This window comes from Calonectris borealis, chromosome Z (genome assembly GCF_964195595.1).
Source record: "Calonectris borealis chromosome Z, bCalBor7.hap1.2, whole genome shotgun sequence".
In the NCBI taxonomy this organism is placed as follows: domain Eukaryota; kingdom Metazoa; phylum Chordata; class Aves; order Procellariiformes; family Procellariidae; genus Calonectris; species Calonectris borealis.
This window is the reverse complement of record NC_134352.1, coordinates 34394833-34408150: the sequence shown is the minus strand read 5'-3', so window position 1 is coordinate 34408150 and position 13318 is coordinate 34394833.

Genomic DNA, 13318 nt, shown 5'->3' with positions numbered 1-13318 from the left:
GCCAGAAAATGTATTTCGCCCAGAATGTGTTCTACTGTTAGTAGTAAACTATTTAATAACATGATTTAGCTCTTCTTTTCTGTTGGGCCACTTTGTGGCATTGGTTATCTTCTTTACCAAAATTGCCTCTGAATAATTATAATACCAAATGCATTACTACATGAATAGACTGTTCATGAGAAGAAATATATCTCCGCAATATGTATGCCTGAATTATATGTAAAATAAAAAGCTTCAGAAAAGATTTAAAAAGAAAGATAGGAAGAAAAAGAAACTGACTACAAACTGGAAAGGAAAACATAAAAATGTGAAAATAAAATTGAATGTTAATTAAAATGTAGAAGGAAAATTTTTAGCACTATCTACAATCAGCTGCTATGTCTCACTGACCCTAGATTTCACTGCAGCAAAGACTTCAAACTAGGGTGAGATAATTTTATGAGGAACATAAAATGACCAGAGGTTTGAAAAAAACCTTAACCACTCCCTCCCAAGTGCCTTTCAGTAGGCTAATACATCATCTTACCATAAAGTCTATGCCACCTTCCACCATGAGCAAGGAGAAGACTTTTCTTTCACAGTTGTTGAAGATTTCGGGGGAGGGAGGAATGCGAAAGGGAACTCCACTTTCCCCTGAGGCAGAGCTTGTAGGCCTCTGTTAGAAAAAGTTTTCTGGAAAAGGTATGTCATGGGTCTGATCCAGCAGGACAGTTTTCCCCATACAATCTCGCACCTCAGCCATCTCCCAGGTAGTCTGAAGGCAGATTCCACTAGTGGACACTATGGTATTACATATTTCTTCAAAGGTGTAAAGGCCTTTGCCTGTGTTCTCCACATTTTCCTGTTTCAAAGTTTATTAGTTCTTCTTCATGTATTTTGGCACAGACCTATTTGAATTGATGCCACTGCTTCTGTTGAATTAACAAGAAAGCTGGGCTGGCTTGACCAAGAAAGCTTGAGCATGGCTGCCTCATGATAGCATAATTGTTCCCAACTTTAATCCTTTAAATTGTGTTATTTTTCCTATAGAAAAACAGCTTAGTTTGATAATTATGCTTCTAATTGTAGCATCATTATTTTAATAAAATAAGATTTAGCAAAGAAAAAAAACAGCTTAAATTCAGCAAAGTGCTTTGAAAGTGCTATTTTTCCCACGAGAACTTGCATTTTCACATATTTTGTACTAATAACATAAAAGTAAGGTCTTGCCTATGTTTTAGCATTCATGGCACTAATATCACGACAGAGAGATAGCCACATGTCGATTAGACCGACAGCAGAATGTCTGTACAGGAAAGTCAACACACTCCTCTCCTCCATGCAGATGAACTCATACCAGAGTGCACAGGTACTTCTTTGGAAGAAGCCATTTTTCAGAAGGGCTGTGAATCCGACAGCTACGAAGGCATCCTGCTTATGACGAAAAGTGTAAACCTTTATGGAAAGTTAAGTATCTACATGGAAGGCAAGGGGGACTGGCAAGGGATACCATCTCAACGTGCCACGCCCACAGTTTCTCCTGTGTGAACTTGGGAAGCTGGTTAGATGCACTTACCGAAAGGACATGGGAAGTGAGTATCTCCCTATGCCTTCCATCCTTGACTTCATAAAGCTTGAACGGCATCTCCTTGGACTGGGAAGGAAAACCTAAAAGTCTCATACTTGGTGTACTCATTCCCGAGAGAAGAGAAAAGTAAATGTCCATTAAAAGCTCCCACTGATACTCGCCTGCATTACCAAACTAAATTAATTTTTTTAATTTAGAAAAAAACAATCTGACAACAATGTTATTTTCCATGTTTCATATCAGATCGTTATTTATTCAAAAAGAGGAAACTGAAAGATGCCACCTCCCTGGCCAGCTGTTCACTTGGGTATCCCGTGTCTTAAAACGGCCCCACACCAATCTGTAACAGACAGGAAAGTAGGGTTTTGCCAGTTTCTTCCTTGAGATTTGGTTTCGAAGTGGAAACACAGAGAGGCTGAGACTGTAGTCATGAAGAGGAGAGGTCAGGGGAAAATACTTTCCTCTCCGGTTCCTCTCTTCTCTACCAGGAAGGGCGCAGAGCCATGGAGAGAGACCCTGCATGTCCCCAAGTGCCTGGCGCAGCACAGGGCATGCTCTTTACAAGGAGGTGCCTCCAAAATGCAGCGGGACTCAGAGTCATCCCAGGCCCATCTCTCACTGAAGTTACGCCTGGCCCCCCAGCTGCAGCCTCTCTGGAGCCAAGGGGACTGACAAAGAAAGAAGACCACGTGAACTGAGATGTCGTTTTCCAACTCTGAAGAAGGACGTTTGGAGAAACAGGAGAGCTCAGAGGAGGGCACTGTGGCATTTGTTGTTGGCAACTTGCAGGTGAAGGGCCTTTAATGGGGTCCCTCGTTTCTGCCACTTCCTCGGAGCAGCAGGAAGCTGGAGATCCAGCAACATGAAATGAGTCCAATTCAATCCCTTCGGGATGCTGGGTGGCGCTCCTGTTGGCAGCCACGTCACCCCCACTGGCACCAGAGGCCAGAGGGCAACGTGTTGTGCCCTGTGGGGAAGCAGGGGTCAGCCAAGAGAGCCACAACCGCAAAGAGAAGAAAAAGTCCAAACAAATGCTGTAATCAGGCAGGACATGCTCTCGACCTGACTCAAGGTGTCCTTCAAATCCTACTAGAAAGCATAGTGCACTATTGGTAATACACATCACCATTAGATGATATGAAGTAGTACATATGAGGCAACACATCACTAAATTTTGCTGTTTGTATTGTGAATATAGATATGCATACATGCATGTATACATATAGATAGATACATTACTTTCAGTCAGATGTCCATCTTAAAAGTCGCTATTTCTGCTAGGGCAATTTTTTTGCATCAGTCATTTTCATTGCACCAAAAAGCACAGGCTACTACCTGCATTCCCTGGCACAGTGGTCAGAGGATGGTGATTAAGCTCAGCAAGTGTTCAGTTGGTTCACAAGAAACCACTACCAGCTGCGTCCAAAAAGCTTGAGCCAATGCCAGGACAGGGGATTGGGCCAAGGCAAACAGAGAAAGGGGAGATGTCCTCCCCCTTCTCTGCTGTACAGAACAAATCTTGGTCATTGCAGAGACTCTCACAGACAGACTTCCTGGAACATACCTGTGTACGCAGGAGCTCAGATAATACTCTTTTTTTTCAAGCATTTTTTAATTTTATCTCCTGCCAAGTACATCCATTGCAACCAAGAAATTCCAGGTTTTCATCCATCACCCATTTTGCTTCTAAGGAAAAACCTTCCTTTTTTGTATTTTTCTGTAGGTAAAAATCATTTTGTCAGTACAGATCACTCAGAACCTATGTAAACCTCCTAGAAACTGACAAAAATTAAGAAGAAAAGCAGCTTCACATACCTTTTTTTTCCCCAGAAATTCACCTTTACTAGAGGTTTAGTTGTGCTCTGTATTTAATAATATCAAGCCCAAGCATTCAAGCTTGAGTCTAAGCTCCCATGGCATGCAAAATATACCATTTGGCATATCTGTTTTCTAAATGTTTTATGGTCATTTTCAAGCTTATTTCCATAATGGTATGTTGGAGAGAAAAAAAAAAACAAAACCAAACTCATTATTTTAAGTGAAAGCTGATAGTCATCTGTACTGACTATTATCCTCCTAGTCTTGAGATTTCAGAAGGACATTGAATTTTATGAGAGCTGTGATAAAAAATTTGAGTCTTTTCCAAACTGTCATCATTTTTGTGCGGTTGTTCATGGTGGGTACAATCTCACATAACATTAACAACTGCAATTTTCTGTCTCTTAGTGACCTAAGCTCTCTTTCAGTGGAAAGAAATAGGGGTCTCTGTCAAAACGTATTAAAACAGGTATCTGAAGTCGCTGGAATCGTATCAAAGAAATCCTATTTCTGCCCACTGAGAAGAGGGCTCCTAATTCCAAGAGTTTGAAATGTTCTGCAAATGCCTTGCCCAGCAGCACTGCAGAAAGGCAAACCTTGTCCCCCCGCTGGTCCCTGCCAAAATGTTGGTCAGCATCACTCCAAGAGTCATGGGCTGCTTCCACTTTCCTTCATATCCTGAGGCTGTTGGATTTCGTTTTTTTCTCACACATCACAAATTTTCTTCTTCCCCGTTAGGCAGAAAGAAAGAGAATAACTGAATAACTGAACTGAATAAAGGAATAATTGAAGAACTCATAGGGAAAGTTTGGGGTTTTTTTTCCTCCTGAACTGCACCAATGAAGTAAAGAGGTAAGGAAGTTGCTTGTTTTATTCCTCACAGATCCTTCTCTCTTGTTCTGTGAAGCCCAGCACTGGACACAGCAGTCCATGTGCTCTCCACAGGCTAAAGGGGAAGGATCACCTCCCTTGACCTGCTGGCGGTGCTCCTCCTAATGCAGCCTAGAGGCTGTTGGCCTTTTTTGCCAGGTGGACACACTGCTGGCTTATGATCAGCTTGTTGTCCACCAGGACCCCAAGCTCCTTTTCTGACAAGTTGCTTTCCAGTCAGTCTGCTCCCTTTTTGGATCGGTGCATGGGTTTATTTCTCAAGGGGCAGGACTTGATATTTCCCTTTGTTGAACATGATAAGGTTCCTCTCTGCCCCGTTCTACAGCCTGTTGAGGTCCCTCTGAATGGCAGTACACCCAACTGATGTGCCAGGCACTTCTCCCAGTTTTGCATCATCACCAAACTTGCTGAGGGTGCACCCTGCCCCATCATCCAGGTCATTAAGGAAGAGGTTAAGCAGTATTGGCCCCAGCACTGAGACTCACAGAATGGTTGATGTTGGCAGGTCCCTCTGGAGATCATCTAGTCCACTCTCCCCACACACAGACCTGCTCAGAGTAGGGTCAGCTAGAGCAGGGTGCACAAGACCATGTCCAGTCAGATTTTTAATATCTCTTAGGACGGAGGCTCCACAACCTCTCTGGGCAACTTGCTTTAGTGGTTGACCAACCTCACAATTAAAAAAAGGGCTTTCTCATTTTTAAGTCTTATTTCCTGTGTTTCAGTTTGTGCCCATGGTCTCTCATCCTTTCACTGGGCACCACTGAGTAGAGTCAGAGAGGGCAGAAAAAGGCTGGGCAGGCAATGGCAGTGTAAGCAGATGTAAGAAACAGCAGAGGGAGCACCCAGGGGAGCTGGAGGAGGCGGAGGTGCACCATGGAGCCAGAGCAAACCCACCACAGGATATTACCACAGTGCAGTAAAAAATGATAAATTGTATTGCACCCTACATTATTATCCTATGAGGTCATATTCTGTTTTGAGGCATCAGTTCAGAAAAGTATTTTGGCCTAGTCTTAAATACCAGTCCTAACCAACAAAGCACTCAATTAAATTTAAGGAAGTGATTATTTCTCACTGACCTCAATGGGAGAAAGGCCTGCTCAAAGACAAGCATCTTGATTATCAGGGATGTCTGTCAGAACTGGAGTCATAGGAGCTCTGTGTATATTTAATGCAAACTCATGGCCTGCTGAACCCTCAGGTCATTGCCCCTCAACTTCTTACATCAGATGCCTGGGTAAAACACATGGTGTTTCTTACCAGCCCATGTTTTTTTTGTTTTCTTCCCATGAAAACCAAGGTGTAGGATACATGACTGGGGCAGATGCTCCCTCGCTTCCCACCCCACAACAAGATGAGGCCAAAGCCTACACCCACAGCAGTAGCTTGGAAGTGTTTCTGGAGCCATCACCAAGATGCAGCCAATGATGGCAATGTAAACCCAGAGGCTTGTGTCTTCCATCAATAACAGCCTAGCTGGCAGCAGTCTGACATGTCAAGAGTACTATTTTCCTTTGTAAAATCTGCATTTCATTCATGCCACTGAATGCAGAAATTGCATACATGAAACTTCTGCATGTAGGTTAGGATTGTACTTTCAGGTAAAAATGTCAGACTCCTAACCTTAAATGCCAGCTACCTTTTCCTTCAAGATGTTCCCCGTCCGCATCAGCATTTGGAGTCCATCTGTGCATTTCCTTCTGAAAAAAACAAAAAAGGGGTACACATTCAAGACTTGAAAGAAAAGTTGAATAATGTGAGAAAATAGTTATTAAAATCAGACCATGTTTTTAGCCGGTTGTAGAAAACCATTCTGTTCAAAACTGAAAACAGAACACTCCCACAGCTCGCCAGGAGTCAACACATATTTTTCACACCATGTCAGATATTAGATGGGAGACAGATGACTTAATTATCCTCTCTAATACACTCTTGAAATCATAGCCAGCAAGGGCAACCTCTCAGTTTTACTTGCAAACACATCTTGTTGTTTTCTTTAGAGTGCTGGGGACTGTTGTACACCATTGTTGTAAAACAAGACAACCACCTGGAAGGAGAGGGACAACAAAGATGTGGGTGTCCTTCTGATGCATGAATCTGGCAGGCTGCAATCGGCCCTCGCAAGGTTTTTTGTGAGCAGTGATAATCTCCCTCACTGATTAGAAATGGGCTCAGACATATCATAATTCCAGTGACCTGAACAGAGGAATCAGTACTCAGAGAACTCAGAGGAAGCCACTTCAGATTTTATTTCAGCAAGATGAAATGTATGCCATGGTGAAATTTATTGCAAAAGTCCCATCAGACTTAACAGGATCAGAATGGCACTGTAAGGTTTGAGTAGGTAGGTCAGAAATCTCAGGAAGCAGTTTGTTAGATTTCAGCCAAATGATATTTGGACATCTGCTTTTCCGTCAAGGACAGGCCATAGAAAACTGAGATGAACAAAGTAAAATCAATTAAATAAATTATTAACCTCAAAAAGCATAAATTATTAGACTCCAAAAAATAGTTCATCCTCTTGGGCATCTTGAGTTTGGGGCAAATAGTAGACATTTCTTCACAGCCTGTTGTACTTCCTAGTGATTTAAGTATTGTGAAAGAACCCCAGCACTTCCATTCCTGTCAGGTACTGCTAAAATATGCAAACTGCATTTTCTTTTCATGAGAATACTTAACATAAAGAAACATCCTCTACATTAGTATCAACAAGGAGAAACATCCTCTACTTTGGTATCATTGGCTTCATATGGAGGCAGCTACTGCCACAAGGTAAGCTATCCCTTTCATACCAAGACCTACGCTATGTCTAACATAGCTATGGTACCAAAGAGTGCATGGAAAAAGACATGAGAGAAATTTTAGTGGGCTAAGTATTTGCAACAATTAAAGCAAGCTCTGCATTTCAGCATTTTTCATGACTTATTGTTACCCCCTTTGAAATGTTACAAGAATGTGGACTTTTTCAACAAGTTATTAAGCACTACTGAGTTATTAGCACCTCCTAGAGAATTTATGACTTCATCTACACAGTATTTGTCTCCATGGCAACAAAACTTTAGTGTAACATACTGTTAAATGTGATGTATTTTGTTTCCTCTATGCCTTAGTGAAAGACATTAACTAGAAAGAGTCATGCTGGAACGGTGACCTCATTGTAAATAATTTCATAACCAATTCCTCTGAATCTCTAGACTCACTCTGTTTTCAATAAACTTTACAAGAAATTTCACATCACAAAAAGCCGTAATTAAGTGCATGGTATGTGTATGAAACATAAAAAAAGAGGATTAGAAAATATAAAATGCTTATAAAAGAGTACATTTTACAGTTGATATTTGTCTTCTAGAAAAAAAAAACATTTGAATGAAACAGTATAGCTATAGTCAAGAGGTTCTGGGTTAGGATTTCCACTTATAACTTTCACAGTGACACTGAAATCAGTCAGCTCTGCTGACTTCCACTTGCTGACCATCTGTTGTTTTGCCTGTAAAACTGCCTTTCTGAAATTTTATCAGATCTTTCTTACATATGAATATTGGAAAAGTCCAATACTTTGTCTGTATTTGCACAGCACTGTGCACAGAAAGGTGCAGATGTGGCTGACCATTAATTAAAAAGCAGTAAGTGTTTGTATTAGCACTATTAAACCCTTTGGAAAACTATGGACTTATAGAGGTATTTCTGTTGTACACAGAATTAAGTTGCCACAAAACCACCATGTGCTATCTACATATAAACCTGGTTATTTAAAAATGTCAAAGTTTGAACTGTCAAAAATCTGCAAAGTGCCAGGCATAACTCTAGCTTTCAGGCTTTTCTGTTCACAGCTCACTCCTCTCCCTGCCTGCCTGTCACAGAGACACACAGCCTTGTTCCTCCTCTTAGATCAGCTGGCTGTCAAATTCACAGCTTTCTGTCAAGTAACTGCAAAAACATGCCTTTGATCGGGAGCAAATACACACTTGAAGAAGTGGCACAGTAATTTGCTTTTCTGGCAGACAAAATTCTGATTGGTATGAGCGTGGATGCAGGAGAAGCACAAGGAGACATGGAAGACCTGGGTAAGTTATCTGTACCGTTTATGTGTTTCAGTGAACAACGACAGAAAGAGTCAAGAGAATTGGGTAGATTTTCCCCTGTGCTTTTCAGACAGCTTTAAGCACTGTCCAAGTGGAAATTCTCATTTTGCTAGTTTGATTTTTCTTACCGATGCTTGATGTATCTTTCTTTCAATTACTATTAACTGAAACATTCATGAATGTTTGTTTTCAGTGTTCTACATTTTTCTCTCTACAATGATCTTTTTAGGCTCAAATTTTTTAGGTATGTTTTCACCATGTATCTGTTAGTCTCTTTCTGTGTTAATATGAGCATGTGTACTACACAGGTGTGTTTTGGAAGAGTAAAGGTCAACACTTGCCAAAAATCAGATCTTAGAAGTATTGGTTAGTAACTATGTAAATGTATCATTAATGTCAAAAAGCAAAAGTGGCATTTATCTCTAGTCATCACAGCTGGAGCTCTATATTTACCCTCCCCTTCTGTATAACTCTACCTCAGGCACATGTAAAGTCCTGAAAAGACATGTAGGAGAGAAAAATATATAATATATGCAATTATAAAGGTGAAGTAGCAATAGTCCTTCATGAATTTGATATTCATGTGTGATCCTTGGATGTCTAGAAGAAAAAATGATCTTGAATCCTTATCCTGAAAGCAAAAGAATTTTAGCTTTTTTTAAGAGACACATAATCACTGTTCCTTTTGCCATCACTATAAAATGCATAAGTTTACACTACCTTTATTACTATTCCCTATAGTATACATTTGACTGGCTTAATAAGACCATTTGCATTGTAAAAAGCTGTACTCTTGAGAGCACTCTTCGTGCGTTGTTAAGGCATCATATTTGAAGATGTGGTAAAGTCAAGGGAAATCAGAAGGTAACACTAAAATAAAGAGTTCCATAAATATTTTTTTAAGCCTATAGTTATCCAAGTGTACACTAAATGTATGGCTTCTGTAGCTAACAGTCGGTCTGTGTGTAGGTCCACCTAGATTTTGCAGTGCTGCCTAGGCTTTATTGACATTGACTGCTGAAATGAACCTTACTTATCCTTCTTGCAGGATTGGGCTATTGTGCTCTCTCAGTGTGTATGTGTTGACCTCTCAGAGTGTCAGTCCCTGAATCCACTGACACTAAGATATATCTCCATGATCTCAAGTTAGAATATTAAATCAGACGGGGAACACAGTTTCTGTTTATTCCCATGTTTGAACCAATTTCAGTTTGGCTTTCCCAGATGACTCTTCTGACTCACAGACCTCAGCTTTTTGAGGGGTAGGAGACTTCCAGTCAATCTACTGGAAGCTGCTTTTCTTTATACAGAAAAAACACATGTTTACTCAACAAATAGAAAGCGGGTAAACGAACATATTTCTAAGAACAAGGAGACTGGGTTTATGTCTTTCAATCACAGTTATGTTACTGATATTATGTATACTTATATCTTTGGTGTCTTCATTGAGCCCCACAGCCACTAAGAAATTAAGGAGAGTTGGATATCGACATTTCTTTTTCCCTCTCTGGACATGTTTTACAATGAGGACACCCAGATCACACCTGCTGCTATGACAAACTTTAGTATGCAGATTTATAATCAGAGCTTCACTACAGTCTTGAGTAGGACACTGAAGACTGCATGAGGTATCTCCAATCTTGCACCTTTTCCATTTCAGCTGGATTTCAGCTTAGTGTCCAGGTTTTTACAGATATTCTTGGGTACCTACATCTCCTTACAAAGAGGCTAACACAGTGCCAATCTAACTCAGAACTACAAACTCTAGCTGGGGAGACAGGCATCTAAAGGTTAAGTCTAGCTTTTCAGTCCTTTTGTGAATCTGGTCTTAGAAGATATTTGTAAATGAACTGTTCCTGCCTTGCCTACTGCATTCTGTCACCATTGTGGCCTATGCATAGAACCTTGCTAAATGAAAGTTGCCTTCTCTAGCACAAAATGACAGAGAGAGAACACAGGATCATTTGCAGGGAGCTCCTACTGTACGGCACAGGTATCAGCCAGGTAAAAAAGGAAAGGGAAAGGGAAAGGGAAAGGGAAAGGGAAAGGGAAAGGGAAAGGGAAAGGGAAAAGGAAATGGAAATGGAAAGGGAAAGGAAAGGGAAAGGGAAAGGGAAAGGGAAAGGGAAAGGGAAAGGGAAAAGGAAAGGGAAAGGGAAAGGGAAAGGGAAAGGGAAAGGGAAAGGGAAAGGGAAAGGGAAAGGGAAAGGGAAAGGGAAAGGGAAAGGGAAAGGGAAAGGGAAAGGGAAAGGGAAAGAAAGGAAAACACATGCAAATATCTCTTGATCTTTATGAACAGTTTTACTACACTAGGTGTAATGCTGTGATGTGATAAATCAGACTTAATATGAGATAATTACATCACCCACCTGAGGTTCAATCTTCTCAAACCGATGTCAATAAATCCTTTGTACCACCAGACCATCATCATGTTCATGGTCTCCATACAGACTCACTGATATACACTATATGCAAACCACTCATTTCCAGGACTAAAAAATAGATGCTTCATTGGAAATGTTGCTAGATACCCATTTTTTGAAAAACATCATTGCTTTTCTAAAAGCAGCATCATGGCTAACCAGATGAATTTTATCACCTTGAGCAGAATAAATCCATCAAATAAGAAAAAGCAGACCTGTGATATCAGGTAACACAAGCTTTAAGATCTGAAAGGATCATTATGATCACTTACTGCAGCTGCTTGTATAATGCAGCTCATAAGATGTTACCCAGTAATTCCTTCCTTAAGTTATAACTTCATATATGGCCAGCTTTTACTGAAAATGATTCGTGGACAGAAAGAAGCAGAGTTTATTCCCTAACTGAGTAGTGAAGTACATATTTTAGGCAGAGGTAGTCACAAATGCCTGTAAGAACAAAGCTCTTCAGCTTAGCAGTACAGTATTCCGAGCCATTTCAAACCAAACACCTCCTACTTTAATTTATAGGTATGTAACACTTATTTATGCCAAGATCCCTTACAACATCTCCGGCAGTTCAGAGGTACCCCAGTGGCTGGCCTTGAATGCAAACAAGACTCAGAGTCTTAAGCTGCTCACTTGAGATTTCTGTGTCCTTCCTTACTGAAGGAAATGTTGATTTTCACTTTCTCTCTGCTTTCAGTGGGAAACGCCACATGAGGGAATGCAACTTCAAAGTACAGAACTCTCAAAATGTGGTCCATTTCCTATTCATATGTTTTCCAAGAGTTACTAGGGTATCTACCAGTTTCTGATTAGCACAAAGCTGCTTACAACAGTTCCTGCAAGGCTTTATTGGCAGGTAATGGAATCTGAAGAGTCAGGTGAAGTTCACTTTTTCAGAAGATATCTTTCATGAACTATTACTGTTATTGAAGAGATTCTGTGTTAATAAGCATGGAGTGAAGAAAAAAGCAGGGGAGTGGAGATGGAAAGGGGTCTGAGAAACGTTGGAGGCAACTTTTCCTGTCATAACAGCAGCAAATCTGTACTCTAGAATGCATCAAGCTAAAACAAAAAGATGATGGAGACAGTATGGTATATGACAGAGGTCTATAAAATCCATTCAGTGACTCCAGTTTCTTTTTATGTGAAGCTAAAGGACATCAAATTAAACCCATGTATGTTAGTCTCAAAAACAGAGAAAACATGTTTAAAACAAAACACACAGTTAAGCTGTGAAATGTCTTGCTGCAGTATATTATGGATAACAACAGATTGCACAAGTTCAAAAGGAGGATCACGAAATTAATAGGAGAAAAATCTTTTAAGGACTATTTAACACAAATAAACAAACTCTAGCTCAGGGGGTCCCTGAATTCCCGTTTCACAGTCCAGCTGTTCTGAGACGTACCACCCCATGCTCTTTCTACTCTAGGTTCTTCCCTTGGCACCTGCTACTGACCACTGTGAGACAGAAGATATTAGGGCTAAACTCTATGACCTATTTTCAACTTTACGAATCTTTTTAAAATCACATCACTAGGACCAGGCTGGAAATATTTCAGTCTTTGTGGAGAAAATGTCAGCATCCTAGGATCATGAATAATACTTGCTGCCTAATTACTGTGAATGTCTTGGTTGTTTTCCTGCCAAAAACTTGTCAAGGTGAGTTATTATGCATGGGGAATACAATTTCCAGTGAGATTTTGAAATCAATCTAGTTTAGATGAACACAGCCAAACTAATCGCAAAGGATGGATATAGCTGAAGACTACTTTTATCAGCAAATAACATATTCTATGCCATCTCCTAAGAAAAAAAACAACATTGCATGATCTTTAATTTCCAGCCAACCTGGCTAAGCAATTTTCTTATCTACAAAATTACATTTACTAGCTTAGATTGATTTTTCAGGTTATTTGCCTCAGTAAATACATTTTAAAACATGTAAAATATGTTTAAATATCCATGCCATCAGTCTTAATTGTTCAAAAAAGTATTTGATAAGATCCAGCATGTTCTATGGAAATGCCAGAGTTCAGCTGAAAAATATTTGGGTTTCTTTATTTGTGGATGTATGTTCTCTCTGCTTTCACGTTTCTTTCTTCTTCTGCACTTGTGGAAGTATACTATAAAGAGAAGAACCTGACCTAGGCATTGAAAGTTCAGTCAGAGAAGACTGGGTAGTTCTATTTTTCTCCTTCAAATCCTTACTAGTTTAGTCTTTTAGAAATATTTGACACGCCTGACATGCATCCATCTGGACTGAAAAAATCACAGCTGCCAAAAGACATAGATTTTTGCAGTCAGCTTCACGTATTGCAGTCACGTATTGACTACAGGGACATAACACAAATATTTGCATCTTACTGTTGAGTATGTGACACTGAAATCCACAATTCCAAATCACATTTCCATTTCAACTGCACTGCCTTCAATGTAACTGTGAAAACCCATCGTTTAATAAAATAAATTGAAACCTTGAAAGCCGTGGATGGAAACGCAGGAGCTTCTTATTTGAATGGATCAGG